Source organism: Prionailurus bengalensis, chromosome A1, assembly GCF_016509475.1.
Source record: "Prionailurus bengalensis isolate Pbe53 chromosome A1, Fcat_Pben_1.1_paternal_pri, whole genome shotgun sequence".
NCBI classification, from domain to species: domain Eukaryota; kingdom Metazoa; phylum Chordata; class Mammalia; order Carnivora; family Felidae; genus Prionailurus; species Prionailurus bengalensis.
Window position 1 is genome coordinate 105109396 of NC_057343.1, and position 26163 is coordinate 105135558.

Below are 26163 nucleotides of genomic sequence, written 5' to 3' on the forward strand. Positions count from 1 at the left end.
ATTGGCACAAAAACAGACACATAGACCAATGGAATAGAATAGAAACCCCAGAATTAGGCCCATAAAAGTATGGCCAACTAATCTTTGACAAAGCAGGAAAGAATATCCAATGGAAAACAGTCTCTTTAATAAATGGTGCTGGGAGAACTGGACAGCAACATGCAGAAGAATGAAACTAGACCACTTTCTTACACCATTCACAAAAATAAACTCAAAATGGATGAAGGACCTGAATGTGAGACACGAAACCATCAAAACCCTAGCGGAGAAAGCAGGAAAAAACCTCTCTGACCTCAGCCACAGCAATTTCTTACTTGACACATCCCCAAAGTCAATTAAAAGCAAAGGAATTAGGGGCGCCTGGGTGGTGCAGTCGGTTAAGCGTCCGACTTCAGCCAGGTCACGATCTCACGGTCCGTGAGTTCGAGCCCCGCGTTAAGCTCTGGGCTGATGGCTCGGAGCCTGGAGCCTGCTTCCGATTCTGTGTCTCCCTCTCTCTCTGCCCCTCCCCCGTTCATGCTCTGTCTCTCTCTGTCCCAAAAATAAAAAAATAAAAAAACGTTGAAAAAAATAAAAGCAAAGGAATTAAAAGCAAAAATGAACTATTGGGACCTCCTGAAGATAAAAAGCTTCTGCATTGCAAAGGAAACAATCAACAAAACTAAAAGGCAACCAATGGAATGGGAAAAGATATTTGCAAATGACATAGCAGACAAAGGGCTTGTGTCCAAAATCTGTAAAGAACTCACCAAATTCCATACCCGAAAAACAATCCAGTGAAGAAATGGGCAGAAAACATGAATAGACACTTCTCTAAAGAAGACATCTGGATGGCCAAAAGGCACATGAAAAGATGCTTAACGTCCCTCCTCATCAGGGAAATACAAATCAAAACCATACTCAGGTATCACCTCACGCCAGTCAGAGTGGCCAAAATGAACAAATCAGGAGACTATAGATGCTGGCGAGGATGTGGAGAAACGGGAACCCTCTTGCACTGTTGGTGGGAATGCAAACTGGTGCAGGTACTCTGGAAAACAGTGTGGAGGTTCCTCAAAAAATTAAAAATAGGGGCGCCTGGGTGGCGCAGTCGGTTAAGCGTGCGACTTCAGCCAGGTCACGATCTCACGGTCCGGGAGTTCGAGCCCCGCGTCGGGCTCTGGGCTGATGGCTCAGAGCCTGGAGCCTGTTTCTGATTCTGTGTCTCCCTCTCTCTCTGCCCCTCCCCCGTTCATGCCCTGTCTCTCTCTGTCCCCAAAATAAATAAACGTTGAAAAAAAAAATTAAAAAAAAAAAAATTAAAAATAGACCTACCCTATGACCCAGCAATAGCACTGCTAGGAATTTACCCAAGGGATACAGGAGTGCTGATGCATAGGGGCACTTGTACCCCAATGTTGATAACAGCACTTTCAACAATAGACAATTTATGGAAAGAGCCTAAATGTCCATCAGCTGATGAATGGATAAAGAAATTGTGGTTTATATACACAATGGAATACTACGTGGCAATGAGAAAGAATGAAATATGGCCTTTTGTAGCAACGTGGATGGAACTGGAGAGTGTGATCCTAAGTGAAGTAAGTCATACAGAGAAAGACAGATACCATATGTTTTCACTCCTATGTGGATCCTGAGAAACTTAACAGACGACCATGGGGGAGGGGAAGGGAAAAAAAAAAAAGGTTAGGGAGGGAGTCAAAACATAACCGACTCTTAAAAACTGAGAATAAACTGAGGGTTGATGGGGGGTGGGTGAGGGGTATTGAGGAGGGCACTTGTTGGGATGAGCACTGGGTGTTGTATGGAAATCAATTTGACAATAAATTTCATATTCAAATAAATAAATTTAATTAATTAAAAAAAAAAAACCTGATCATGTGTTTCTTGGCCATAGTGTTTTGTCTTTCTGATTTGTTTACTCATGTTCCCCCAATCTTTGATTTTGTTTTTGCCTTTCTCTTAGTGAATTCTCTATATATCTTCAAAATATTAACTCTTTGTTATTTGTATTTAAATAAAAAAAAAAAAATCCCGGGATGCCTGGTGGCTCAGTCAGTTAAGAGTTCAACTCTTGATTTTGGCTCAGGTCATGATCTTACTGTTGTGAGATCGAGCCCTGTGTCAGGCTCCACATTGGGCATGGAGCCTACTTAAGATTCTCTCTCTCTCCCTCTCCTTCTTCCTCTTCCCTGCTTGTGCACGCTCTCTTTCTTTAAAAAAAAAAAAAATCCTATCATTTGTCTTCTAGTTTTGTTTATAGTCTGTTTGACAAAAATTTTTAGATATTCTTCTCTGTGATATCCTTTATTATTCCTCTACTGAGAAAAATCTTCATTCCAAGAGCAGATTAAAATTTATCCTAGATTTTTTAAAGTAGACTACATGTCCAGCATAGAGCCCAACAACAGGCGTGTGCTCATGACCCTGAGATCAAGACCTGAGCTGAGATCAAGAGTCAGATGCTCAACAGACTTAGCCACTCAAGTGCCCCTCATTGTAGATTTTCTGTGACTTTTATAATTTCATGAATTCTTCAATACATTTAAATTTTATTTTGGTGTATGGTGTGATGTCAAAAGCCAGCTTTCATTTTCTCCAAATTGTTTATCAACTGGTTCAATCTTATTTATTGGTAACTTCTTCATGTGTATGCCACTGTTCTCAACAGTAAATCCCTACTCATCGTAGAATCTCTCCCTAGGCACTGCTTCATTAATCTATATTTGGAAAACATCACATTTCAAAGTTACGATAGCTTTATAATTCATTTCAGCAACTGTTAGACAAAGATCTCTTGTCTCCCACATTTTGTTGATCATTTCTTTTTTTTTTTTTTTAATTTTTTTTCCAATATATGAAATTTATTGTCAAATTGGTTTCCCTACAACACCCAGTGCTCATCTCAAAAGGTGCCCTCCTCAATACCCATCACCCACCCTCCCTCCCTCCCAGCCCCCCCCCATCTTGTTGATCATTTCTATTTATTCTTCCTGGGTTATTGTTGTTTTCTTGTTTTCTCTTTGTTTTTTGTTTTTTTCTTAACCTTGAGTCACCATTTTAAAGTTGAGATTTTCTTAAAAATGTGTTTCACCTGAAGAATAACATAGAAAAGAACTACATTTTGAAAATATTTAGTCTTCCTATCTAGCTACATAGCCTTTATTAGAGTTTGCTTTTATTTCTCTCAGCAAATAGTTCAGTTTTCCAAGTACTCATTTATTATTATTGAATATTTTACATCTTAGTAAATGGGATCTTTTCCATTATATTTTACACACACTTATTGCTCATTGACAGAAAAGCTATTGATTTTGGTTTATTTGGTAGATAGGGTTTTTTTTAATTAAATTTTTATTCATTATATTTTGATTGATTCTCTGGTTTTTAGGTAAACAGAAACATCACCTATAAATGATGATCTTTTTCCTTCTTTCCACAGATTTCTGTTTCCTGGAATGCCTGTGGCTTCCAGCAGAATACTGAGTGATCACTTTGTGAAGGGAGTCTTGGTCCTGATCCTCATGAGGTATTAGTTTATTGTCCTTACCAGTTTACTAGTTAGTGTGCTCTGAGCTGTTATTCTGGTCTCAATGTTCTTGATCATATTAAGATATATGTTAGTTTCAGAAATGGTCTTGTGTACTTATCCTGAATTTTCAGCTTTTTTTTTTAAAGTTCAATTTTTTTTTAAATTTCTAAAAGCCCGTTGCTTTTGTATTCTGTATTTTTTTTTTGTTTTTAGTGATCAAATTCTTCATATTCCATTTATTCTATGTCCCTAGTCTCTTCTGATTTACTCTATTTATTACTACTTTTAAAATAATTTATCTTTGAATCCAAAAAGTGTCTCATGACTGGATGGTACAGACAAGGAGAGGAAAGATCAAGGGTACCAAATAATCTTCGGGTAAAACATCAAATGTGACAGATTTTTTAAAAATGCCACTTGTTCACTTGAAAAGAAATTGATTGATGACTGGCACACAGAGGAGAAACGCTGGTAACTACCACTTTGGCTGACTTTTATGTGCAAGATACAATTAAATTAAAGAGAAATGATCACAAAAGCCCACCACACACACACACACACACACACACACACACACACACAATAATGGAGTTATTTCAAAAAGACAGAGGATCAAAGTGTAAGAGCTCCACTGACTACAGGTGGAAAATAAAAAAAAAGTAGTATTGCACTATGAGCCCAAGTACGAAATCGGAGTCCATACTTCTACAAATAAGTGACTGAATAAATAAATCAAGGGAGGGGGAAGGAGAAGAGACCTATCTCCTGTGCAGAAGAAATCTGAATAAGTTATGTACATGCTCAGACTCAAGGAGGTGGAACACAACTCCCCGTTCCTCAAGTGTCGCTGGACATGGTGACTTCGTTCCAGAGGATGCTGTATGGAAGAGAGGGAAGAAGAGCAACTTCACAGTGGAGAAACCTGGTAGACACCATCACCTCAGTCAGGTGATCACGGTCAACATCAACCCGGAAAAGTCATGTTGATAACATGTGGCCTTCATGTGTGATGACACTGGCCCTTGACTTGCATTGTCTTCCTCTCCCAAACTCAGAACCCTAGATGCATCCTCATGGAGGGACATTCTACAAAATACTGACTTGTGGTTGTCAAAGTCAAGGCATACGTGTGAGGAACTGTCACAACCAAGAGGAGCCTAAGGAGACATGACAACTGACTGTCGGAACACAAAAAGCATATTACGTAAAATTCCATAAAAACTAAGGAAATGTGAATGAAGCATAATCTTGAGTTACTAAGAATGCATCAGTATTGGTTCATTAGTTGTAACAAAGATACTATACTAATTTAAGGTGTTAGTGATAGAGGAAACTGGGTGGGAGGTATATGAGAACTTTTTTTTTTTTTTTTTACTATCTGCAGTTTTCCTGTAAATACAAAACTTTTCTAAAAAATAAAGTTTATTTACTTATTAAAAATTTTTAAACATTTATTTATTATTGAGAGACAGAGCTTGAACAGGGGAGGGGGCAGAGAGACGAGGGAGACACAGAATCGGAAGGAGGCTCCAGGCTCTGAGCCGTCAGCACAGAGCCTGACCCTGTGCTCGAACTCACAAACTGCAAGATCGTGACCTGAGCCGAAGTCGGCCGCTTAACTGACTGAGCCACCCAGGGGCCCCAATAAAGTTGATTTAAGAAATAATCACACCTTAATTCCTTGGTGTTCTTAAAGCTGTGATTACCACACACCATGGTGGAACACAACTGTAACTAATGAACGGCTAGCCCTGGTTGGCATTCCAACCAGCATCGCATCTGGGACTGATTACCAATGTACCTTTGTCTCCTAGGTGATTGCTTGGTTATAGTTCCATAGAGGTACTCAGTTAAATTCTAAAAGCTCCTCTGAGAAAACAGCAAGAACAAATGGACATAATTTGTAGTCGGAAGGGGTTGAGTTAGAGTTCTGGTGTGCTGTGAAGTCAAGCTATGTGATGTTCCTAGCTAGGTATCTTTTAAAGGGTGAGTTGACCATAGGTCAGTTTGGGTAGCCTGGCTTTAGCACGTCTTTGAGTAAATCAGGCAAGAAAATGAACTGTCGGGTGCCTGGGTGGTTCTCTTGGTTAAGCATCTGACTCTTGATTTTGGCTCAGGTCATGATCTCACAGTGGGATCATGTGGCATCCAGACTTGGTCGGGCTCTGCCCTGATAGTGTGGAGCCTGCTTGGGATTCTCTCTTTCTCTCTCTCTCTCTCTCTCTCTCTCTGTCTGCCCCTCCGCCACTTGTGTGCACATGCTCACACACTCACTCTCTCCCTTAAAATAAATAAACAGAAAAAACGAATTGGTACAGTTTCCAGGAGCCCTAAGAGTTTTTGTATCTTAAGCCGAAAATTTCCATAAACTAAAAGTTGGTCTAAGTGGTTCCAATCACATAGAAATTGTTCTTCAAATTGTCTCCAGTCTCTGCCATTCTCTCCATCAACACATGATTTATTAATTTTGTTTCAGAGACTTGAGTTCAGGCTGCATAAATCATGAATAAAGATTAGTTTAACAGTCACAATGCCCCCTGGGACAATGTTTCAAGTGAAGAAAACTCAAAATTGTCGCAGTGTGAAAATAATATGACAGTTGTATCAATATTTGCAAACTGAAGTGATATTCAGTACCCTTACAGAGGCGGGGAATAAATTCTATTCCTTCTCATTTTATGCAAACTCCAGAACTTTCCTTTTTAATTTTTTATCAATATTTTCCCCTTTTTGAGAATGTTTTGACAACAAGTCTCTGTTCACCCTGATCTGCCTCCAGCTGTTAAGCAAATCAGACACTGACCTCTTGCTACTGCCTTGATGACTTAAATACTTTAGAGAAACAATATATTACCTGGCCCCCAAGCCATTCACAGTAATGACAGTTTGCCATCTTTATGCATTCAAAAACGAGAGAACTGTCTGTTAGTGTGGCAAATACCATGGTTTTAATATTCACAAGTGTATCACTTTGTTTCCACTGGCTTATTCTACTTGGCTTTTTAACCTTCATGAAACTCTAGTTGTTCATGTACTTAGATACGTAACTGTGATTTAGAAAAAACGACCAGGTAATAAATACTCCGGTTAGAAGCTAAATACTCACTGGAATGAGTTAAAAGTGGCTAGTTTTAAGGAGAAATGAGTCATTATTCAGGCAACTTAATTTTCTCTGACTTATTCTCAGGTAGCCGATGGTGTGGTGAGGACCGACAATAAGATCACAGGGTAGAGGCTATCCTAGCTATGACTTAGAAGATCACACGACAGCAAGATCACATAGCTATTCTAGCGATGACTTCATACAGTTAATGGAATCTCTTGCTTTAAACATTTATTCCAAATGTCTGAATCCTGGGTGTGCTAGATGAAGAAAAGAGAGGAATAGAGTACGTACAAGGGAGCAAACCACAGTCTGTTACACGAACTTCTCTCTCCACTTCCCGAATGATAGATATTTTGATGGAGAGCTTTCAACACGCTCTCTTGGTCAGCAATGAGGGGCATTGATTTATATACAGGCAGGGTTTGCACAGAGGGCTGTCAAAATAAAACTGTAGCGAATCATTAGAAGGCTGAATTCAATATGTTAAATCCCTAATCAGAGAGGCCAAAACCCAGACTCTGACATCTGTCTCGGGGAAGGGACCACCACGAGGCTGATGAAAGAGGGTTCAGGGTTCGTGGAAAGGTCAGGAAAAAAAATGCCACAGTTACACTTACTATTATAAAAGAGTGTAGTACTGTTTGTGGTAAGCAATACAATTTGTTCCCTTTTTGTCCTATGTTGTCCCCTATTCATTTGAATAACTATGTTATCAAATCAATTTCATTAGCTAGTATGGGGGAATGAACAAAACCTGATTAAAATTCAAATTATAATCCCATCATGATGTAGTCTGCTCTGGTATTCTCCGAATCTAATAAGAAATTATGCCTCATCAAACATACATAATTTGGCTTGAAGTGGTATTAGTGGGAGGCCAAATTTATAGTCACAATAAAGTTGTCCGTGCTGGATATTTTCATTTCATAGCACAAGATGCATTGGGTAACCTAGGTCCCCAGGCAATCATCTCATCATTCGGCCTCACTCTGGGTGGAGCTTGTTTATATCCTATAATTACACCATTAACAGCCACTGCTAAATATAAACACAAGGATGGATATGAATGATTGCTTCACAACTGCGGTGGTGTCACCACACAATTACATTGACAGGCTCACTAGTGACAGCCCTGGAACTACCACGGTTACTCCTCCGCAGTGTAAACAAACAGCCATCTGAACACTTAACAGGAATACGCATTGTGTTTCTTTGTCCAATGAAACAGAGGTGCCAGCATCACATGAAGAAGTGAGGATGGGTCTATGCCGTGAGCCTAGTAGTTCTGCTACACATGTTAAGAGCCCAGGGGTGGAAGGGGTGCCTGGGTGACTCAGACGGTTAAGTGAGCAACTCTTGGTTTTGGCTCAAGTCATGACCTCACCACCGTGAGATAGAGTCCCGTGTTGGGCTCAGTATGGAGCGCAGAGACTGCTTGGGATTCTCTCTCTGCCCCTCCCCTGCTCATTCTCTCTTCCTCTGTCTTTCAAAATGGATAAACTTAAAAAAAAAAAAAAGAAAAGAAAAACAAAAGGACCTAGGGGTGGAGGTTCTGGACACACCGCCAACATCTTAAGAATTCATGTCACAGGAGCCTCGCCATATGCATCTGCTGGTTGGTTCTGAAATCCACTTAACTGGCTGTGTCCCTGGGAGTTAGTCATTTCACTTCCATGGACCTTAACTTCTTCATGTGGCAAAGGAGAGTATCAGGGCCATGTGTTTATGTACATATAAGATAACTCCATGCTTTCAGTAACAGCAACAAGAAAACTAAATATGAACTTGTGATTCTGTAATTTATTACTGAATCCATTTTGTTGTTATATTTTTTTTTAATAACAAAAGATTTCCTTTCTGTCTGTGTGACTGTGGGCAGGTTTGTTGTTCTCTGAGCTTTAATTTTCTTATATATAAATTAAGATAATCACAGCACCTATCATGGTTTATAGATTATTGTGAGAATTACCCAGAAAATGTATGCAACATTTAGTCCAGTTCGTGGCACAGAGTAGGGACCTGATAGACAGGTTTTCATCTGTTTTCTAGCCCTTTTTGTTTTGATTATAAACAAGTGAGCAAAGATTGAATAGATTCATGATTGTCTACTTACAAGGGAAAGTATTTTTATGACCTGTTAGAAATTTTTGTATGAATTCGTTGTCTAGAGAAGCAACATCTGAATTTGGGAAATACTTCAACAGAAATAAGTGACCCTAAAACAATGTATTTGTCCTTTAAAAAATAAACTAGGGTAATACATCGCCCTTGGTATTTTTGTCGCATGAAGCAAGACAATATCAGGTGCAATACCCATAAAAACCAAAATAGAAGATTTGTTTGTTTGTTTTTTTAATTTTTTTTTCAACGTTTTTAATTTATTTTTGGGACAGAGAGAGACAGAGCATGAACGGGGGAGGGGCAGAGAGAGAGGGAGACACAGAATCGGAAACAGGCTCCAGGCTCTGAGCCATCAGCCCAGAGCCCGACGCGGGGCTTGAACCCATGGACCGCGAGATCGTGACCTGGCTGAAGTTGGACGCTTAACCGACTGCGCCACCCAGGCGCCCCCAAAATAGAAGATTTGACCAATCTTAGGTAACTTGTCAAAGTTACCGGGTAGGAAAAAAAAAAAAAACAAAACCCTTAGGATGTTACTGCTAATTATTGGGGGGCGGGGAAGGGAAATGCTGCCTTAAAAAGAAAATTAAAAAGCAAACGAAGTACCTGCATTTTCTGCTTGAGTAAATGGCATAAAAGATGTTTGCTACAGAGATTTATTTATTAGTTTGAACTAACAGAAGATCAGTTTGATCTAAGACACTGAAAATTTTTAGAACTGGAAGCTGACAGAAATTTAAGCTTAGTTTTTAAATTGGTGAATCTTTCAAGAAACAAAAAATCTAGGGAGTTTTTTCAGCAGCTGAAGAAAAGCAAGCGGAGAATCAATTCTTCCATCGTCTTCCGTTAGGAAAGCCAAAGGAAAATGGGCTAGGATGTCAAAATGTCAAGGATACTCATTTTAAACTCCTGAAGTTCGTCAAACTAATTCACCAATATTTTCTGGCATTCTCTCTCCTGTGTGTAACAGAAAACTGGCCTAAGGGGCGGCATCAGAGGGCTAAAGCGCGGCATCAGAGGGCTAAAGCGCCTCTCTAAAGAGCACTCCTACCTTGGGGCTTATTTTCAATATTTAATACAACATTGGACTGTCTCACACCTTCACCCATTCTGGCCGAGGGCGCTCGCTCCCTCAGTGAACTAGCTGCTTGGGCCAAGTGTCACAGATGTCAGCCGGTCCTTCAGTTGATACCTTAGAGGGTATCTGACAGAAGGATCTGGAACTATGGTTCGTTCGCAGGACTTCACCCAGATTCTGCCAGACCGTAACCTCTGCCCTCCTCCCCACTTCCCCGCTGCTGTGTCTCACCCGTCCTTGGCCTGAGGTGGAACTAACACCGTAGGGTGAAGGGCGCAACACAGAGAAGATGACAAGATCCGCCCCAGTGCAGTGTTCCGGTCAGCAGATTTACCAATTTAAAAACATAATGCTGGTTAATCCGAGTTTCCCTGGTCGCTCTCTTTCCTACACATACCTAAACACATTCCATTTCCTAATTAACTTACTAACTGATATGGTTTATTCCCCTCCTGACAGATTGCAATTTCTCCAGAGTTAGGAGCTAGGGCAGATGCAATACTGGCTATTGCATAAAGGCGCTAAGTGCAGGTGCAAAAAGAAATATTTACCAAATGGTTTCTAAATTGAGAGCCCGAATCTGGAGGGTTTCTCTCTTCCTAACGGTCCACGTCTTTGGAGAATTAAGCTTAAAGAATGATTTTCTGGAATTTTAAGATGTGCATCTAGTGAGCTTTCTCCTATGGTCCTGTTCTGGTTGTTGGAGGCTGGGGTCCAGAGAGCCGGTGCCTCTTAATCCCTCAGCCCATGGGTCTGGTACGTCTCCTGAGCACGTGGGATGTTGAGTTCTGAAAGGAAGCAGGAGGTTTCAGTGCCAGATCAGTAGAAACAGCTGAGGCAGAGGGCAGCATGGTGAGTCCAGGTTTCTAAGCAGGTGAACCAGACTGGCACGAGGTGAGAGAAGGGTCACATGCCCCCCCCCCCCACCTCCCGCAGCCAGCCCCAGCAGGAGCAGAGGATGGGGAGGGAATGACCTTGTGGAGGATGGGGCTTATTGGCAGCTAATGGAACGGGGATCTCCCTGACTTCCAAGGAGAGGGAGGCAGCAGGCTTCCTAGACAAAGCAAGGAGAGGGGATTTATCTTCCAGAACTCGAGCTGCATTTCCTATGATGACTTTTTCCTTCACTCACATTGGAACGTGTCTTTTTTAAAGCTTCCATTTCTTAAGCAATAAATATGAACTAGGAGCATTGCCAAGGGCTTTACCTACATGAGATCATTGTCCCCAGAACAATTACATGAGATAAGGATATTTATAACGCCCATCTCCCAGATTGCAGATGAGGGATCCAGAGCTCTCTGTGTGTTAAACAACAGGCCCATGGAAAGAATTCACCATGTTCACACTGGTCTGACTACCTCTTTAGCTAGGGCTCTTTAACATTAAACTGTACTGCTCCTCTTTTGTGAACTGAGGCACTGACTTCACAGAAAGTCGATTTTGGAAAAGATAAACAACAAAAACTGCCAAGATGTTACACAGTCAAGGATTCATTCACAGCCATTGCCCGCTCATTAGAAAGGAACATACATAAATGCTGTTTGGGAAGCCATTTTTAGCTATCACTGGCCAGGAAAAATGTTTTGTGCTTGAGACTTTAGTTTTATTTATTTTTATTTTATTATTATTTTTTAATGTTTGTTTATTTTTGAGAGTGAGACAGAAACAGAGTGCAGGCAAGGGAGGGACAGAAAGAAAGGGAGACACAGAATTCAAAGCAGGTTCCAGGCTCTGAGCCGTCAGCACGGAGCCTGACGTGGGGCTCAAACCCATGAACTGTGAGATCACGACCTGACCTGAAGTCGGACGCTTAACCAACAGAGCCACCCAGGTGCCCTGAAACTTTAGTTTTATTAATGGCATATTAATGATATAGTATGCTGATAATGATATACATAATTAATTTATAGTGTATCATTATTAACGCTGGTTGAAGCCTAAACAGGGTTTGGAACTGTATAGAGAAATGTTACAGATACAAGGTGAAACTCCTACAATAGCAGACAAAATAATGAATCAATGAGACATGAAAGTCACCTAGAGAGAGGATTTTATCTCTACTAGTTTGTAAGTCCTGGTAGAGGCTTTCACGGTCACTGTCCTGCATTCCTAGTGGGAGTATAAAATGGTGAAACTACTTGAGAGGAGGTTTGGCAGTTTCTTATTATGTTAAACATATATTTAACACATGGCCCAGCCTTGGGTATTTACCCAAGAGAAATGGAAACATACGTCCATAAAAAGACTTGGGCCCTTTCATTCCTAACAGCCCCCAACAGAAAGCAAGAGGTGAATGGATTAGTAACTTTTGGTATATTCATATAAGGAATACTACTCAGTAATAACATGGTATGAACTACTAATCCCATGCAGTAACATACATGTATGTCATAGCTGTGTTGAAAGAAGCTGGACCCAAGGACATACAGAGTATGAACCTGTTTGTCTGAAATTCTAGAGGCAAAATTAATCAATAGTGCCAGAAATCACATCACTGGTTGCTTGGGGCAAGGTGGGTACATGGTCGGGCGACTGACCGCAAAGGGGCACATGATTCGAGGGAGGTGGAGATGTTCTGTGTATCGATGGAATGGTAGTTACATGGGTGTGCGTACACATTTGTCAAAGGCATTCAAATCACATGCTCAAAATATTTTATTGTATATGAATTATACCTCAGTAAAGTCGATTAAAAACAGAAAGGCCTACTGGCTTACAAAGGAGTATGCATTAAAAAACCAAAAATCTCTCCCTCTCTGTCGCTCTCCCCTGAAATGTTTTCTGTGTCTCATGCTCATTTCAGGAAGTTTATATCCTGTTATTTTTCCTTAGTTGCAAGACTGATTCTTGTTTGTGAAAGCCAAGTGGAAAAAAAATTAGAAAACTTTAAAATAAAGCTATTAAGGATTTCTAAACTACCTTAGCTGGATAATCAGATTTCCTCAATTCTTGAGGTTTTACTACTTGGAGCATTCTTAAAATGCTATTTTCTAAAACGACTATTTACCTCCACATGCCTTAAATAACATTTACTGAACACAGTTTAATCCTCTCTGAATGCCTCCAGGTCATCGCTATGAATATCAAAAGTTGTACCATAGCGATGATGTTGGATTGTTATGGCACATATGACTCTTTGCTTCTGGGCTAAGTGGCCTCAGAATACTTAGGCTTTTTCAGCTGTTATATGTGCATCTTATTCTTGATTGTGTCTTGTTTGGTTGTCAGCAAATATATATATATATATATATATATATATATATATATATATTTACACACTTTTTTTTTTTCTCCTGTTTGTCTCCCTGTAGAAACTGCTTTTCTCTCAGCCTTCTAAGAGAATCGGACTAACAGAACCATATAGAGAGCAGTGGTCCCCAACCACTGATTTTCCAATCGGCAGTTGACTGGTTTCAAGTAAAGTACCTGGAAACTTGTCAAAACCATAGCAGCTCTGGCCCCGTCCTCGGTGATTCTAATTCAGTGTATATCACACATTATTTTTGATTATGGAAATATGCTTGGCCCCACCGGCCAAATCCACCTTGCTGGCTGTTTTTTAAAAACTGAAACAGAATTTACATACCATAAAATACACCCTTTTAGGTCTACCATTGAGTGGTTTTAGTATTTCACAAAGTTGTGTGGCCATCAGACTTCCCCCAGCCCCCGACAACCACGAATCCACTAGTCACATTTCTGTGTCTATGGCTTTGCCTATTCTGGACATTTAACGTAAATGGAATCACACAATATGTGGCTTTTTGTATCTGGCTTCTTTCACTTAATGTTTTCAAGGTTCATCCATGTCACAGCATGTATCAGTATTTCAAACTCCTTTGTAAAGGTAAATAATACCTCATTGTGTAAATATACCACATTTTGTTTATCCACTCATTAGTTGATGGACATTTGAGTTGTTTCTACTTTTTGGCTTTAAGGAACAAGGCTGCTGCGAGCATTCATGTACAAGCTTTCATGTCTTCCGTTCTGTTGGGTATATACCTAGGAGTGGAATTGCTGGGTCCTACGGTAACTCTTTTTAAGTTTTTGAGGGACTGCCAGGCTGTTTTCCCAAGTGGCTGTGCCATTTTATATTCCTACCAGCAACGTGTGAGGGTTCCAATTTCTCCAAATCCTTGTTGACTCTTGGTATCTTCTATCTTTTTGATTCTAGCTATCTTAGTGTGATGTGCCGTCTCATTGTGTTTTTGACTCCTATTTCCCTAATGATGAATGATGTTGAGCATTTTTTTTTGTGCGTATCAGCCATGTGTACATCTTCTTTGGAGAAATGTCTGTTCAAATATTTGATGACTTTTAAAATCAGGTTATTTGGGTTTTTTATCGTTGAGTTGTAAGTTGAGTTTTTAAAAATATGTTCTAGATACTAGACTCTCTTCAGATATATGATTTCCAAATATTTCCTACTCTTCACTCGCTCTCTTGATAGTGTCCTTTGAAGCACAAAGGTTTTAATTTTTAATTATCTATTTTTTGCTTGATTGCCTGTACTATAGGTGTCATAGCTAAGAAACTGTTGCCTAACCCAAGATCACGAAGATTTACACCTAAGTTTTCTTCTAAGTGGTTTATAGTTTTAGCTCTTACATTTAGGTTAAAAAAAAAAAAAAAAGCTTCTCATGTGATTCTGAGGCACAACTAGTTTTTAAGACCGAGAAGATTTTGGCAGCCTCCAAGAATTTCTTTAAAAGGAACACGCTCTGGGGCACCTGGGTGGCTCAGTCAGTTGAGTATCCAACTTGATTTCGGCTCAGGTGATGATCTTGCCGTTCATGGGTTCAAGCCCCTATCAGGCTTGAACTGGTGGTGTGGATCCTGCTTGGGATTCTCTCTCTCTGCCTTGTGCGCGCTCTCTCTCTCTCTCTCTCTCTCTCTCTCTCAAAATAAATAAACTTAAAAAAAAAAGGAACAAGCTTTGGTGTGCAGTTTTCATAATATACATGTTGAATGATAAAAGGTCTTTTCGGTCTACTTTCTGGGTTACAGATAGCTAAGATGTTCAGAGAGTTGATTCAGGAAGACTGTGTATTACTGTTTAGGTGTATGGTCACCTCTTAGTACCAAACAAACTAAAACAAGTTTAGGAGGAGCTCCTTACACGTTCCAAGTTTAATATACAGACTGTCATCTTAAGTCAGTTTCAATGTATGGTGCCCCATAGTTCTGATCCAGGTATTGGGAAATGTTGTGGAGAAAAGAAAGCAAAAGTCAGCAGCTGGGACCTAGCTAGCTTTCAAAGGACGATGGCACGATTGCCACATTTCTTCCATCTGCAGAAAGAAAGATAAGCAGGTACAACCACAAACCATCAGTTGCCAGTTGACAGTTTGTCCCAGAGACCCTGAGGCCAGTGGCTCTCAAACTCCAGTGAACGTCGCGATCACCAGAAGAGCTTGTAAAAACCCAGATTCCTACGCCCCACTCCCAGAAATGCTGGGACCCTGATTTTGCCTTTTTGATATGCTAGCAGATTAGGTTAATGATGATGGCCCTAGGATCCCACTTCGAGGATAAATGGGTGGTCCATCCTGCCCTGTTGCTTCCAGAACATTGATCAAGCAAGCATTAAGCCAGAAGACTCATCTGGGGCTCCTCCTTGGTCGTGAACATGCTAAAAGTATATACCAAGGAAGTTATGAAGCCATAAATTATTTTAAAATCTTCATCATTGACAGTCTGATTTCAGGTTCCAAGGGTACGGTTATTTTTCCAAATGCCATTTGGTCACTTGGAAGAGTTTCCGGATTTCGATAAAAATAGCAGGGATCATCTAAATTGCATTGTTTTTTCTTACATTTTTTTTTGATATTTGCTCTTACTCCATGCATGTAGACATCGACAGTGGTTAGGAATGCTATTCAGGAACATCTCCTGTGTTTGCGATAATGGATTTGACCTGTGGCCAAATGGTACTCATGAGAGATGTGGTTGTGACTTTGACAGATTGAGCCAAAGTTATATTCTGATGAACTGCAAAGGAATTTTATCAGTCCCAGGATGTCGGCCAGCTGAATTTGACAAAGGAGTGACTTTCCAAAATGTCCTGAGCAATTCATGTTTATTCCGTCACCTCTATTTCCAGCGTTGTCAAAGGTCAGCTAAAAACTTCATTTTCCTAGTTTCTGCCATTTTCAGGACCACAAGTTTAAACCTGAGAACCAAATGTTAAGCTGTGTTCCTGCCTCTTACAAATCAGCAAGAACAGAGCTCAGCAAGCAGAGGGGAGTTTACAATTTTGCTGATGCCGTAGAGACAGAATGAGACCTCAGCTTGTTTGGCTATTCAGTAGAGAAGATAAGTAGAAAATGTCTCTGTGGGTAAATCGCAGAGATTCAGGAACAGAGAGAAATCTGTCAGGCCAGCCGCAAGAATACGTTTTGCATTTAGGTCCTTAAAACAGTACTGGAAGTCAGCTAATTATTTTTGGAGACAAGTGGAACGTTTGCTTTGAGAAGAGCCAAAAGTGCTGTGCCAACCCAGTCAGTCTGCAGCATCCCTGCAGCTGGCTCGGCGGGGCTCTGCTCTACTGTCGTTTGCAAACTCCCAAGCCCTCTGTCTCCCAGACCACCCACAGGAGGGATCTGGTATCCAGCCCTTACCATGCTCCAAGGAGCAAGTACACGTTTTCTTTTAAACAGACTGCAAACCAACCTAAAGAAAAGTTATCTTAGTATCCCTATGTCCACAGGAGGAAATGTGTACGTAGCATTTTAATCCCAGTGAGTGATATTAGTCACTAGGCTTCTCGGGAGTTCGACTCTGTTATCCCTCCCCCACTTTTCTAAATTATAATGTCAATAACTGCATTTGCACAGAAATCACCCTAACTGGGTAGCTACTTCATTAAATTATCACATGATTCCTATTTTATAGGTACAAAATACTTGATCTCAGTGAACTGGCGACTTTAGAAACTTAGGAGGCAAATTAGAGCAATTACTAATAAATTATACGTGTGGTAACTAACAATTTGTCTATCACCTAGAAATATGAGGAAAAAATGCCAGACTTCTTGTTCCTGCACAGCTCTTTTCATTTTTCCCTTTCCAATACCAAAAGCTTGCATTATCCACACCGGTTCCGCCAAGACTGCTGTTGCTTTCCAGAGTCCAATGTTCATAACACAAAGTTAGGAACACAACGGTGGGATCTGCAGTCTGTTTGGGGTGGAGGGTGTGACTGCTTCAAATTAAAAACAAAAAAATAAAGGGGAAAAAAAAAACCCACCCTAAGCCAAGAAGTGAGTTTCACATCAGTTTTCCCTAAGTAAGTTCGCAGAGGAAATAATGGCCAGCAGGCAGGGGCAAAAATTCTCCTCGCTCATGATCACCATTCACCATCACTACTATGTGGTGTTTCTGGGAGAGGCAGTTTGATGGCATTAGAGGAAGTTCTGTGTTATAAATCATCTGTAGTTCTGGGGGAGGAGGTGCGATTAGGTCAATTAACAAGATGATATCTTTCTCTTCTTTTGTGCTTGTCTCATCCAGCCCTCGGGTGTGCTGTTCCACATGAAAGGCGTTGATGTCATTCATTAATTGTAGGTCAGGTTCCCCTATCAGCATCTTCCTCCCACCTGGTACAGCGTTACCATCATCCACTCACATCCCCAGCCGGTTTCATCTTCTTTTTTTCTTTTTAAGTTTATTTCTTTTGAGAGAGAGAGAGAGAGAGAGAGAGAGGGAAGAGCAGAGACAGAGGGAGAGAGAGAATCCCCAGCAGTCTCCGAACTGTCAGCATGGAGCCCAACATGTAGCCTGATCTCACGAACCGTGAGATCATGACCTGAGCCCAAACCAAGAGTCGGAATCTCAACCGACTGAGCCACCCAGGCGTCCCTGGTTTCATTTTCTGTGGCTGCTGTAAAAACCCTAAGTGCGGCAAGAGAGGCATTTACAACCGTTTGCTTGAATTTGTCCTCAGTGGCCTCTTGTACGAATGAGGAGAGAAAAAAAAAAAAGTATCCTGATCTTGGGGAAAAGAGGTCCAATGTCTAGGACCTAGATGCTGGGACAAGATGTAAAAAATAATAATAATAATAATAATGCTGGAAAAAGACCTGTAAATTTATTAAAAAAATTTTTTTTTCAACGTTTATTTATTTTTGGGACAGAGAGAGACAGAGCATGAACGGGGGAGGGGCAGAGAGAGAGGGAGACACAGAATCGGAAACAGGCTCCAGGCTCTGAGCCATCAGCCCAGAGCCCGACGCGGGGCTCGAACCCGCAGACCGCGAGATTGTGACCTGGCTGAAGTCGGACGCTTAACCGACTGCGCCACCCAGGCGCCCCAGGACCTGTAAATTTAAAAAGTTTTAGCTACCAATCCCAAATACCCTCCAGCAATGGAGAAAATTTGTTTTCTGCATGATTTATACACTGCATTTCCCCCTTACAGCCAGCAAAAATTAGATACTTATTTCTCTACATTTCATGATGTCAGTTTTAAAATATACTCTTTTTACACTGAGTATAAGTATTTGTTTATAATCCATAGTTACACATTTTACTTGAAAATTTCATTATTTTTTCCCCCATACTCTTTCTTTAGTTATTTGTGCCACCTGCCTGGGTATAGGTAGATGTCACCATGTCATCATGTCTCCCTGGAGAGTCACATGGGCAAAGAGCTCCCTTGAGATGTTAGGGAGAGTAAAGAGTAATCACACTCATTGTTTTCTACTAGTACAATGAGCAGAGTTTAACAAGAGCAACCTCCTGGGAATTGCAAACACCTTTCTAAATAACCAGGGATGATGTGCTTTCACAACCTGACCTGCATAGTTCTGCAGGCTCCCAGGGGAGGGGACAGGGGCGTGGGGCGGGGTGGGGGGGCGGGTGGTGACTGCCCTGTGCCCACAGACTTGTGTGTTGGGTCACACTAACTGGGTGAGTCAACACATCCTGCAGCAGCCTGTCATTTGTGGGGGCCTGAGCAGGTGCAGCCCTGTGGAATCCCACTCCTCTGGGGCTCGTGCCAGGCGAAGCAAGCGAGAGGCAGCACCGCTTTCACCTGCAGGGGATGCGCGTGCAAAGCTGGTGGCCCGTAGGTCCTGCCCGTCCTGATTCCAGCGGAGACTCAGCCTCTCACCCCCCTCAGACACTCAGCTAGACAATCCCAGGAGCTCGGAAGGCAGCACAGGGAGTTGGGGGGAAACCGTCCTTAACTCTCACACCCCGTTTGCCTAAAATGCATTGTGATGACCCCACTCAGTTCAGCAGTGCTAGAAATAAAAATGTTCGAGTGTGGGGCACCTGGGTGGCCCAGTCAGTTAAGCGTCCGACTTGGGCTCAGGTCACGATCTCACAGGTAGAAGGCTGGTGAGCTCCAGTCCCGCGTCCGGCTCTGTGCTGACCCCGCCGAACCTTCTTCTGATTCTCTCTCTCTGCCCCTCCCCCACTTGCACTCTCTCTCCCCAAAACAACATTGAAAGCAATGTTTGTGAATTATTGCTTCTGCAACTATAAAGTAGTAAATTCTGTCTATTGGAATATATGTCACACAGTTTTGTAGTTCCTCACTATATAGAACTGCCCAAGGCGATGGCCAGCAACATTATCTAAAAACCTTCATTATAATCTAGGGGCAGAAGAATGCCTCATACTACAAAGCAAACTGTTTTTTAAGGTGGGGGACCCTCCTCCCAAGAGGGTCTGATTGCTGACGACAATGGTCCAGGCCCCTGGCTCCCACCTTCCTCTGTCAAGGCTACGCCTAGCTGAGGGGAAAAAAGTCTGAAGTCACCACCGAAGGAGGTATAAGCCTCACCAGTCTTTTTGGCTAAAAGAGCATCTTGATTTTCTCCACATTTTGGCTTTGTTGTTCTTTGGATAATCAGAGGAGGAGGGTAACATAAGCAACCTTTTCGTAATACTCTTGCTCTTGTATTTTGTTCAAAACTCACCATGGAAATGATTAAGAGCCTTAACTGGGGGTTTTTGCATCAAAATCAAAGGTGGCATATTTCAGTATTTCGCATATTGATCAAAGGTGGCAACTTTCTAGCCGTGTTCATGTGATGAGCTCATTTAAAAATAGATTAGGAGGAGTCCTGACCACAATTTCTGGTCACCATATGACACATGGAAATGGTAGCTATTTGGACAGTAAGAAAACAGGTGTTTTGTTTTTTTTTTCTGTAACCTACACTCGTTTTTATATATTCTGTCACAGTCTGGGCACGACTTTATCCCAGTAAGTTCATTTTTATCAATGATTTAAAAGCCTTAACAAAGGGGAGCCTGGGTGGCTCAGTCCATGAAGCATCTGGCTCTTGATTTTGGCTCAGGTGATGATCTCATGGTTCATGAGACTGAGCCCCGAGTCAGGCTTTGTGCTGACAGTAAGGAGCCTGCTTGGGATTCTCTCTCTTTCCTCTCTCTGCTCCTCCCCGACGCACGCTCTCTCTCTCTCTCCCTCAAAATAAGTAAAAAAACTTGAAAAAAACTTAGTGACAAGTTAAGTTGCACATGATACCTGAAGTCATCTGGCTAACACAGTCCTACTGAAATCTTTCAACGTAGAATACAGCAGTCTCATAGTGAAACCTGACTACCATACTTTCGTGTTTTCCCACATGTAAGTTCAAGTTATGTTTTCACTAGTATGATATTCTGGTGAAGTTATACGAGAATCTACAGCTTGGGATCATATTTCCTCATCAGCCAGACATCCTGGGATGCTCTCATTGCTAGCCTGGAGGTACACAGAACATGGGGATGGGGAAGGCATTCTCCCAGGTCTAGACAAAGCAAAGTGTGTTCACAGACCAGTGTGAAGGGCAGGAGGCTTTTAGACAGTGGGTCAGGATCCGCGTGGGTGAAGTTAAAACCCAGAACAGCTGTACTGGCTAAAACTCACGGTTCAAAAGTCAACCTTCATGTGGACGCACTTGAATCAAGGGAATGTAAGGATCATTAAATAAGATCAGTCTTCTCTAAATGGAAAATGTACCTCATTTTCTCTCCATGCCATGTCATGTTCCCTACAGGCATGTCCCTATGTGTCTTTTGGTTCCTTTTACTCCCTGGGGAGTGGCCTGCTGTTCTTACATCTCTTTCTCTCTCTGGTGAATCCCCAGGGTGATGCCCCAAAAAAAAAAAAAAAAAATCCTTCAATCAGGGGCCCATGGTCTTCTCTGTTTCTTTCCCTTCAAATAACTTTCTCGTACTTTCTTCTCCTTTGTCATCCAGGGAATGACAAAGGAAAATACTACTCCTCTATATTCATGGGGCTGAGACACACATTCTTAACTCTTTTTTTCTTTCTGCTCACGATACATTGCCAATAGGTCCTTTCCTGGTTACGTCTGGGTGTCCACACCTCAGTGCGGGGTAGCTTGTGGGTAAAATTACCCAGAGCTCAGTGGGGCTTGGGGACAAAACCTTATGTGACTCAGCCCATTTTGTTTTGTATTTTGCCAGCCTCTTCCCTTGGAGACCCACTCCCTTCTCGCTAGTTCGCCCTGCTTTCAAGTCCATGCCTGAGTTCCGTTGTCCCTTAGCTCCTCCACTGCTTGTGGTCCAGCTCGACTCCCTTTGCTTTGGGTCAGAGCTTGTGGAGACATCTGACCCTCTGTCGGGAGATTCAGCCCGCTGGTGGTGATTGCTGCTGGCCGTTTACACAGGTGTCCCTGACTCCTCACTCCCTCAGGGCATCCCTGTCCCCCAGCCCCAGGCAGCATGGGGAACACACCCATCCACCCCTTTGCCTGCTCACCCAGCAGGTGCTTGGGAGTGTGCCTGTGTGACAGCTTTCCTGACTGCGCTTACCCTCCACTGGTGCAGATTTACTTCTGGTCTCATCCTCTAAGGCAGGTCCCAGAAGCTTTTTTAAGAGAAAGGAAGGTCTGTGTGTTCGAGTGACGATGCCTACCGTAAACACCCTGTTATCTGGCCATATTCGGAGGCAGGGGTTGGTTTATCAGCCGTGACCAGGCTGGCACCCCACCCAACATAATCAGCACGTGTGCATGTAACAGCGGGGCTCTGCTTTGGGTGTGAGAAAAATGGGCAGATACCAGGGTGCTGTGGGGTTCACACGAGGTCACACTGCTGAGGACAGTCTCAGTGTGCAATGTTTCTTGGATGAGGCCGGCAAGCCTTGGCTGTTTTTAGTTGTAGATTCTATAATCGATCACTTTCCCCTCTTTGCATTGGCTGCTGGAAAGCTTAGTGCCAAACCTGAAGGATGCCTGGTTTGCATGAATTTGAATGGATTTTTTTTAAATGTTTATTTATTTTTTGACAGAGAGAGAGAGACAGAGCATGAGCAGGGGAGGGGCAGCAAGAGAGGGAGACATAGACTCCAAAGCAGGCTCCAGGCTCTGAGCTGTCAGCACAGAGCCCAACACGGGGCTCGAACTCACTAGCTGTGAGATCATGACCTGGGCCAAAGTTGGATGCTCAACCGGCTGAGCCACGCAGGTGCCCCAATTTGAATGGATGTTTATGAGTGACTTTGAATGAATTTTTACAATACCCTTATTTACTCACCAGTCCATTTTATGTATTTTTAAAAAAAAATTTTTTTTTTTTTTGAGAGAGAGAGAGCACGGAAACCGGGGAGAGGGGCAGAAGGAGAGATAGAATCTGAAGTAGGCTCCACACTCAGTGCAGAGCCCAATGTGGGGCTCCATCCCACAGCCCTGGGATCATGACCTGAGATGAAATCAAGAGTTGGACGCTCAACTGACTGAGCCATCCAGCGCCCCCATTTTATGTCTTTATCTTTGTTTTCTATTTTCCCTTCCCATCTGCCTATAAGTTCTATTTCTCTGCCACACACCTTAAACCTTTACTGAATCAAGGTGGGACCATGAGTACACAAACATAAAAAACGAGGTAATCTTAGGAAAACAAAAATAGTCTCTTCTACACAGTGGGTTGGGAGGCAAATCCCTGGATAACAGTATCCACTAAACGTTGTAATGTACACATTCATGACACAGAAATACGGATTCCAGTAATTTATCCTACCCATACACAAGTGTGCGATATTTGTCGCACTGTTTGTAATGGGAAAAAGGAAAATAAAGTAAATTTCTGGGCATGGCTCAATGCATCATCCTGCATATATACAACGGCACACTGTGCGGCTGTCCAAAAATGAGAGATGAGTTTACGTGTTCTAACATCAAGGGTGCCGTCAAGGTAATAAGTGAAGAATGTCAGTTGTTGGTAGGGTGGGGGTGGGGAGGAGAGGAAGATATGTTTGTGACTTAACTTCCTCCTAACCCCCCCCACAAATAGCAGGAATACTAAGGAGGGCTTGTTGCTTGCTGGATGGTGTAAACAAAATTGTCATCCTCGGCGCGGAAGCTTTCTCATAATTCACCCGGTATTAAATAACAGGAATGAGGAAGCAAAATTGCAGAAGCTTAGAAGTTCCGTTCTCTGAATTAGCACAGGCTACAGAGTGGGTGAAGATAGAGGAAAGACCAGAGTCTGGCCTTTGAAAGAGAAAAGCTTCAGCAGGTGGGGGTTGTCTAGTGGGCATTTTGATGAGAAATGCAGTGAATTTTCACTCTGTCTCCCACACTCTAAGTAAAACCTACCTCCCCACCTCCCAGTACTTTTGCAGTTGGATTTATTTTGGAGGGAATGTGATAAAGTGCTGCATCCAACCTAAAGTTCAGAGAGGCTCAAGGGCAGAGGTGGCCCAGAGTGACCACTGGCCCCATCTGGTTTACCAACAGATAATCAGGTCCCATGTGCAATTAGTTCTGTGCATACTGGGAACTACAGGTTGAAGACTAGGAAAAGACTGGAATATGGACAAAAGCCAATATGCCTAATCAACCCTATGCAAAAGCAGTGGTCTGGCTTAATAAATACTGAGATGAGTTTCCATACCCAAGATGACTTAGAGCTATTTAGATAAAAAGGGTTAAAGCATCGGAGGAGAGAAGATAATTCCAGAACATAACATGTATCACAGTAGCTGCTGGGGCGCGTGGATGGCTCAGTTGGTTAAGCATCTGACTTAGGCTCAGGTCATGATCTCGCGGTTTGTGAGTTCGATCCCTGCCTCATGCTCTGTGCTGACAGCTCAGAGACAGGAGCCTGCTTCGGATTCTTTGTCTCCCCCTCTCTCTCCCCCTCCCCTGCTTGCACTCTCTCGCTCAAAAATAAATAAACATTAAAAAAATTTTTTTTAAAAAGGAGCTGCAGTTATACACGTGAGAGACAAACAAAATGCTAGGTCTGACTGCATGAGTTGTAATAGGAATATTTTCTCCATCTGAAAAAAAAAGAGTGATGTCGTGTCCATTAAAAATTGCTCTTACTGCCCATCTCAACTCTGCCTCTTGCTCTCACACAGAACCGCGCTGCCTGGCTATTCCTTCGTGAGACTCTTGCGTCTTCTGGAACCACCACTTCTGCATCCTGTGGGACCACCCCTCGTGAGGACCTACCCAATGGAGCAGGCCCCCTGAACATGCTTTAGGAACTGCCACACCCCTGGAATGTTATGCAAGTTAGTGTGTGTGTATACTTTTCTGGGGGGAAATGTACTGATTCAAATATGGCCCCCTAAATACCAAGGACCTCTTATGTTAGAAGCCTGATAATGGAACTCCTAAAAAAAAAAAACAAAAAAAACCCAAAAAACTCATATTTCCAAGGCCTAGCACAAATCTTGGCAAACAGTTGGTACTTTAAAACACACACACACACACACACACACACACACACACACACACACACAACTCACGATGATTGAGAATACAGAATATGCCAGGTGCAGAGAGGTTTATTGTGACCCTTTATATGTGGGGAAAATGAAGTCCTACTTGCGGATCCTTGTTGTGAGACTTTAAACCCTCGATGTTGGCCCCTCTGTACAGATGCTATTAAATGACTGAATTACTGAATAAGATGACGAGTGGCAGCTACTAATACCTCCACAGTGCAGGTAAGGAAACTGAGGTAGCAGCACGGAGAGAGGGGAGTTGTGTCACACAGCCGTGTTACCTGTCTTCCAGCTAAGTGTGCTGTTCCTTATGGTCTCTGGGTTTGATACAGTGGTTATTTCTCTTGGACATGACAGTGAAGTCCTGTACCCTACACTGAACTCATTTCACCCATCTCTGAATTGAGGACTCTGGCATGCGTGGGAGAATCTTGTTCCCGCGTCACCACGGACGTCTGGTCCGGAGTGTGGCCTCACCACACTGTATGCCTTGAGAATGTGGGCCTGGGATCACCAGAACTTCAGAATTTTAAGAGAAACCAGAAACGTAGATTTTTAAGCGGAATGTCCTGAGTTTTACAGGTTGACAACTCACACGTTTCTTGAAAACACAGTAAAGGCCAAACAAAATACACCATCTGAGGCTGGGTGGGCCCGTGGGCCACTAGCTGGCAAACGAAACTTTCATTCGGCGAACGTCCAGAGTGATCTTCTGGCCCAGCCAGGCAGATAAAGTACGTGGAGGAGAGGAGAAATTACTGTTTTCAGTTTGGCAGCCTGTTAGCATCTTTACTGAAAGGTCTGGCGGGGGGGGGGTGGGGGGGTGGTTGAAAGAGAGTCTGAAGTTGTTTTGAGACTATCTGTGGATTTGAAATAAGCTCTCTCTGTGGCCCCGAACTGAAAATCCGGGGCGGGTAGGACCAGTTGTGCGTGACTCTCTCCCTGAAGCTACCAGTCAAGCTTTTCTGCTGCACAAAGAACTGTTCCAGTGCGCAGCGACACATGACTTCAGCATTCTTCAAGCGGTTGTTCGAGCGCAGTGCCCTGCTGAATGTGCAGAAAAATCCCCGACTCGCCGCGTGTCTTCTTGCACTGCGTGTGCTTCTGCGGGGTGGCAAATCAGCCTCCAGCCGTGAACAAATGACTTCTTCCAGGATTGCTCTGGATAGTTCGCTGTCCACTGAGAAAGAAAAGCTTCTCAGAAGAATGGAACTTCTCCTAACAGGAGGCCCCTACTTTGCCTTTTACTCTGTCAAGCAAGGCTGTGCAGAAGGCCGAATAAATGCGGAGCCGTTTGGGGATCCGCGACTCTGGCACATGAGCATCTGGGGCCCTGAGCCCACTTCCCCGACAGTACAACCTCAGGAGCTTCCGATGGCGAAAGCCAGGCAGAGGCATAATTTAGAAGAGGAGATGTTTCAGAATTGGTTTCTGCTCCAGCTGTAGGAATTGTATGTGGAGAAAACTTCCTGGAGACCCCTTTGCTTTAAATACGTTAGTAAAATGGATACGGAGTATTAATGTCCTTCGCAAGGCATTGGGAAGTAACACTAAACGCCGTTCCCTTTCAACTGAAGGTGCCGTATACGTGTTTAGTTTGGAGAG

The 26163-nt window shown here is 42.6% G+C and overlaps 1 protein-coding gene and 1 long non-coding RNA gene across 2 annotated transcripts in view; one reads left to right on the plus strand and one right to left on the minus strand.

Annotated features, from left to right (window-relative positions):
* Nucleotides 1-26163, minus strand: part of MARCHF3 (membrane associated ring-CH-type finger 3) — a 149097-nt gene that overhangs the window by 80279 nt on the left and 42655 nt on the right. The gene's annotated exons all lie outside the window — the stretch shown is intronic.
* Nucleotides 20222-24541, plus strand: LOC122486944. Its single transcript, XR_006298279.1, has 2 exons — nt 20222-20565; nt 24187-24541. It is a non-coding gene; the product is annotated as an uncharacterized LOC122486944 (long non-coding RNA).